Source organism: Apteryx mantelli, chromosome Z, assembly GCF_036417845.1.
Source record: "Apteryx mantelli isolate bAptMan1 chromosome Z, bAptMan1.hap1, whole genome shotgun sequence".
NCBI classification, from domain to species: domain Eukaryota; kingdom Metazoa; phylum Chordata; class Aves; order Apterygiformes; family Apterygidae; genus Apteryx; species Apteryx mantelli.
This window is the reverse complement of record NC_090020.1, coordinates 9900321-9906320: the sequence shown is the minus strand read 5'-3', so window position 1 is coordinate 9906320 and position 6000 is coordinate 9900321.

The window sequence follows — 6000 nt, the reverse complement described above, 5'->3', positions numbered from 1 at the left end:
GGCACCAGGCTAACGAGCATGCTTGTCAGAGTATGGTCTCTGCAACACTGACAGTGCAGCAATTACTGGAAACCTCAGCCACGTGTTTGCTTTTGGAAAGGGCTTTTCAGGAATTTATTATCTCTGCAGCATGGTGCAGCCATCTTCTTAAAATTAGACTCTTTATTTAGAGGGGTCTTTAAAAACATGCGATACACTCACAGTCAGGCTGGGGTTTTATTCTTGATACTCTTCTGTAGGTTGGCTGGTTGTTTTTTTTTTCTCTTTGTAGATTTAAGCTTGCAGTTTGGGGAGACTTGTGGCCTTGAAAACTAGTCAAACTTTCTCCTGCGGAGAATCAAGGGCAGTAAGACTGTTGTTGCGGTGTCTATTGAGGCACTGACCCAAAGGTAACAGTGAATAATATCCCTAAAAGAAAGAAAGCTGGAAAATGAAAACTGTATTTTTTTTTAATTCCTCATTAGTGATTCTACATAAGGGATATAAACCAATTCGGATAAGCTCCCCTACAAATGTCAGGAGGAGCAAACAAGCCATCATTCATGACGACGAATGGTTGCTACCTAGCAGGCTGCTATCACACTGAGCCAAGGAAAAATGGCCTGCTGTCATGCCTCGTTTCTTGACTACTCCAGCCTGATGGCCTGGCTCGGCTCTCAAAGCAAGAACAGGAGTCCCATTCCTGGTGCTCTTGGAGGCGCTGCACACTTGCTGGGGCCATCAGGGCTCAATGGGGCTCTCTGGGAGGGACCACCAGGCAAATCCCTGCTCAGGCAAGGAAGGGGCAGGGCACAAACCTTAGGCAAAAACGGCCCCCAGCAACAGTGTACGCGTGAGACAGCTCCAGACAAAGCTGACCTATGCTTAGAGGACAAGGCAAACTGCGCTGAGCCCTGCTGTGGGGTGACTGCCACAAGCCATTTCTGCTCTCTGTGTGTCTGCTCCCATATGCCGCTGGGGTTTAAAAGGAGGATCGTTGTCTAGATACTTTCTTAAGGCATGGGGGGGAAAAAGCACACCTCTGCACTTCTGTGACCTGGCAGGAGTTCTTGTAGCAATGAAGGCTATTCAATGGGATGCAAGTGTCTCACACTGTCACACGCTTTGGCTAAAACATACCTCTCCAGCAAGAGCTGGAGCATGGTATCTAGCAGGAATTGGAAACGGGAGTTCTGGCAGAGCTGGTCATACTGGCCCCCCTTCTGCTCATTTGTTCCCTGAGCTTACTGGAAGTGAGAGCTCTGTCTTGGCTCTAGTTGTGAATTAAGACAATTTTGGAAACAATTCTACCTCTAATGACACCTACCATTCATCTACCCTTTTTGCCTAGGGTCTATCTGACAAGCAGAGAACTTGTTCCTCAAAGTTTTGAGTGTGATGGCTGGCTTTGAGCACTAAAAAGCAAAAAAGGATCCCATGCAGGCCAATATAGGCAGGTGCCAGCAGGAAACGTAACCTAAGGAAGCCATGCTTGGAAATTTGCTTTGAATGGAGGGGAGAAGAGGAGGTGGAATTTTAGGTAATGTCACTAGATATTGCTATTCAGCAAACTACAGGGACCTCAGAGGTACCTTCCCTCTCTGTGCAGCAAAAGGAATCTGGATTGTCATAAATGCTGTTTTCAGCTGGTTGGCTGCAGAAGATGAATTCAGAGTTGATTAGGTTATGAGACAGTATGCTTAGGAAACAGACTTCATGGAGCCACTTCATGGAGCCTGTCCTAGATTTGTGTACGGTAGATGTGATTTCAGACTTTGGCAAGAGTAAAGAGTGATTGTTTGTGTGAAGAGAAAAGAGTGAGTCCCTCTGTGCAAGCAGGGACTGCTTTTTTTCTTTACGTTTTTCTTCTTTATATTGGTTCCTCTCACAGGGAAATAGTCCAGGCCTCACTTTTTCGCACCTGTCATGGTGAGTACTTGTAAAACATTCCCGTGAGTCCAGCAGTAACGTTGTACAATATCATGTCTTCTTTAGACCTTAATATCCATATTCCCCTCAGTGTGGCATTCTTTTTTCCTTCCCCAGGGAGCATGGTGCGTGAAGTCCCATAAGGTTGGGACCTTGCCCAGCACCCTGTGCTGTTGTGGTGCTGCAAGGTAACGCTCTCCTTGGCACCACCAGGAAATATTCCCCAGTTGCATGACTTCCTGCAGTGCTGGGGAACACAGGTAGGATCTGGAGAAGGTGCCTCCTTAGACAGGCAATAGCAGTTTGTTTCCACTTTGAACCATTACCCTCATCATAACTCTGTTTGTTCCTGCTTCTGATAAAGTTAAATTCAGAAAAGTTCTGCCCAACCTACACTTAGCCCGCAGGCTGCTGCTCCTGCCTCAGATCTGTGTCTGTCTGAAAATTTGTCCGTCTGGTTTCCCTCCCCGTCTGTCAGCTAATAGAGATTACTGACTGCCAGCAGCGCTGGCTCGAATGTCCTGAACAACATTTCCACTGCTGGAGGTGGTGCATGGTGCACCTGCTGGGATGGCAACAAGGAGAAAGAGCCCGTGCAACACCCTGTGCAGAGAGAGGAACGCGTCCTTCAGTTAGCCTCAAACTAAAATATGTCCCACACCAGACCAGATAGCTGTCCAGGACACTACACTTCCCCTGTAAATGTGCCCATATAGCTCAGGTGATGCTGAACAACCTGTGCTGGACTGGAAGTGTCCCTGGTATGGGCTCCTTATTAAACTACTATTGTATGGCATGAAGGAGGAAGCTGTAGTTTAGCCCATATACAAAGGATTTTCTGTCACTGCCCTGAGGAGAGAAGCACCTTTTTTTACGTAGTGTAAGATATACACCCCAGGTTACTCCAGCTGGCTTTTAAAGACACCATGACCGCAGTATGCAAGACCATGAGTCTGGAACGAGTCATTACCGCTTTGAGCTGATGAACTTCTAGCATCCGTGGTGTGTGCAGAGGTGGAGGGGAGCAAAGCATTGTTGCAGGTGCATATGTCCATTTAGATGACCTGTTTCCTACTCTGAATCATCAAAAGGGAGAAGATAAATCTAATTCTTTGGAACGGACAACCGTGACGTAAAGGAAGTAAAGAGCTTAAAAAATGCTGTCTGTTGAAAGGAAATATTTCATGCGGGAACATGAAAACCCAGCTGTAGATCCAGCATAGCATCCCCCCAAAGTGGGTTTTATGTAGCTCTTTCCTCCTCCTAACTGACTTTGAAAATGCATAGTCCCGTTTCTAATGGTAAAAAGCCCTCCACACTACTCCAGCCCTCAATTATTGCATGAAGATAACAGCAAAAAAGGAAAATGCCACAGTGAGTTTGGAGGAAGACCTTTTGAGCTGAGATTTAAGATTAGCCTCTGCTAACCCTGGAATGACCCAGTGAAATTTACCTAAAATTGGCTGGGGGGTTTCTTTGTTCTTTCATTCAAGTCGAGGACTGTGAGCTCCTGCCATGAATGTGAGGGACTTCGGTTGGGACTGCTGAACTCTTCTCTCTTCCAGCTCCATGCGATATCTAATATTTCAAAGCAGAAAGCTTCTTGTCCTGCCTGAGTGGCTGTTGCCTGCTGCCAGGAGAACCACAACTAGCTGGTCCTGCCACTCGTGCTCACGTGGCATCTCTACCCAGTGCTAGGGAGCTTCATTTTTAGGGGCCAGCTTTCCCCTCTGGGGAGAGCATCTGGTCTCCTACAGACTTTCAGAAAGATTGTAGGAAATTTAAAACATTGGGTCCTCTGTCAAATGGGGTTGAAGCTGTCCAAAAGTTTGAAAGTTATTCTCCCTCTTCCTTCTTCCCTCCTTGGCAGTGAGACTGCATGGGAAAAGAGCCTACGCCACTGATTGCAGGAATGGTAAGATGGAGAAAGAGATGTTCAGCAGTTTGTTGTATTGACAGCTAAAGGTGGCCAAACCTGTTCTTCTGGATTGGTTTTTGCATGTATATGAATGAAATGCCATTAAAGATAATGAGTTGTCATATAAAATCCTCTTTGTGATGAAAAGGGGATCCTGGCTTGGATCACTGTGTTAAAATTTTCCCTGGGTCAGATCATCAGTTCTGCAAAAGCATGTTGCAGAGGCATCAGTCAAGACAATCGTCAGGGTGTGCCTCCAGATTTTGCTCTGTGCACGCTCTTGTGATTCCTAACCTCATCTCAGGGCAGGCTCCTTCAACCGCAGTGCATGGTAAAGGTGTGATGGATGAAGAGGACAGCACTATTGTAATGTCTAATGAAAAGGTGCAAATGCAGTGCTGGTAGCTCTGAAGACTGCCCGCAGTCTCCAGTTATTGCATCCTGGACGGTTCTAGGAATAACATGCCATTACTAATTTGTAGTAACACATAGCTTCTAATTTATTGAAATGGTTTGGAGGTTTTCTTCTGTTTAAAATGAATGGAAAAACTACATAATTAATCTGCTTGCAGCTCATGTTGTATCAGAGATGGCTTTGAGTTTAGAAGGATATTGACTCCTCCAAAGTGTCAAAGCACGTACTCTAGCGCTTAGGGAGGATGCTTGGCTAAATCCAGTCTGCTTTTCTCTCTGATAGTCTGGCCAAGAGGAAACGCGTGGTCTTTACACCAGAGATGAGATTTGTTACGCCGAATGGGTGCAATAGAGAGCAGAACTGCCAGGGACTTACCACATCAATTATCTGCAGCAAAGAAAGCTGAAGCTCAACTACCAGAGGTTGGGAGTCGTTCACCACAGGTCGTTCAAGACGACTGTAGTTTCTCAGCAGATCTCTGTACAAGCGTCTCTGGCCTTCACCCTGCTGAGAGACTAAGGGAAAAGAAAGATGGTAAACATCTGTCATTCAGATGGTCACACAGTCCATGTTGTTTGTTTGCCTGAAAAAATGTCTCTGAATGTCTTTTTAACTTGAAACCGGTTTCCTGAAAAGTAAGGATCTCTAATTCTGCCCATAGGGGTGCTGACAGAGCTTTTCTGTTGTGCGTCAGCCACACAGAAAAACTGGACTCAACCGGGAACCCTCCTGCTGATGGTGCAGGGAGACCAGGCTCTGAAGCCAAAGGGCACCTTCTTGGAAAGCGGCCAGAGGGCTCTTATTTGCTGCTTCCAGAAACCAGCTGCCACGGAGCCGGAGCTGGTGTCATTACCTGAACATACCCTGTGTTTACCTAGCATCACTGACAGGTCCTGTTAGTACCTGGAGCCCTTCTCCGTGCATGTTCAGGAAGCAAGGGTTTGTCCCCAAAATGGGTGCAGGTGCAGATGCTCTGGGCTGTGACTACCCGGGCTCTACCTAAGAGCTGCACCAAACGGGGTGAGGCTCAGAGGCTGCATGTTCGCTGAGGCCAAATTCATCCTGCCAGCACGAGTGTGTACTCCCTGAGTTGTCCCTGCCAAGGAATCTGCACTTTGTATTATTATTACTTTGGAACAAAGCTTTTTTTTCTTTTTTTTCTTTTCTTTTTTTAATGCACTGCAGCTCCTAGAGTCTTGTGTGTGACTTTTTTGTAACACGTGAGCAGAGCTTTTCACAGTGACCCTGGGACTCTTCTAACAGTGGTGAGATGAATAGCTTTTGACAATCCACACAAACTGTAACAACCAGTTCCTCCTTCCCCGGTCCCCTGATGTGCTCAGCGAACCCTGCAAGCCTGGGGCAGGCTGCTCTCCACCACAGCAGCGACGCCTTTTAAAATTAATAATATCATTCAGTTTATAAATGTCTTTAATTAGTGTTCCCTTCAGTGTTCCTGATGCTGGAGGGATCTTTGTGGCTTTCGAGTATGACGGTGCCTAGTTAGCAAGGAGGGAGGGTATTTTTATATATTTTGGTGAGTTATACCAACATGTCATCTTCATGGGCCTTTTATGCCTTTGAATAATATATTATATGGTCATGGAGAACCAGAGAAGCAGATGTAACAGAGCTGCTCCAACATTTTCACTCTCTTTGAAGACAAGCCCTGGCCACAGTTTCTCTACTCCACCAGCTCTGGCAAACTTCCCTGCTAGGAAATTATTTAGATCCTCTGTTATAATTTTAGTATGTAACC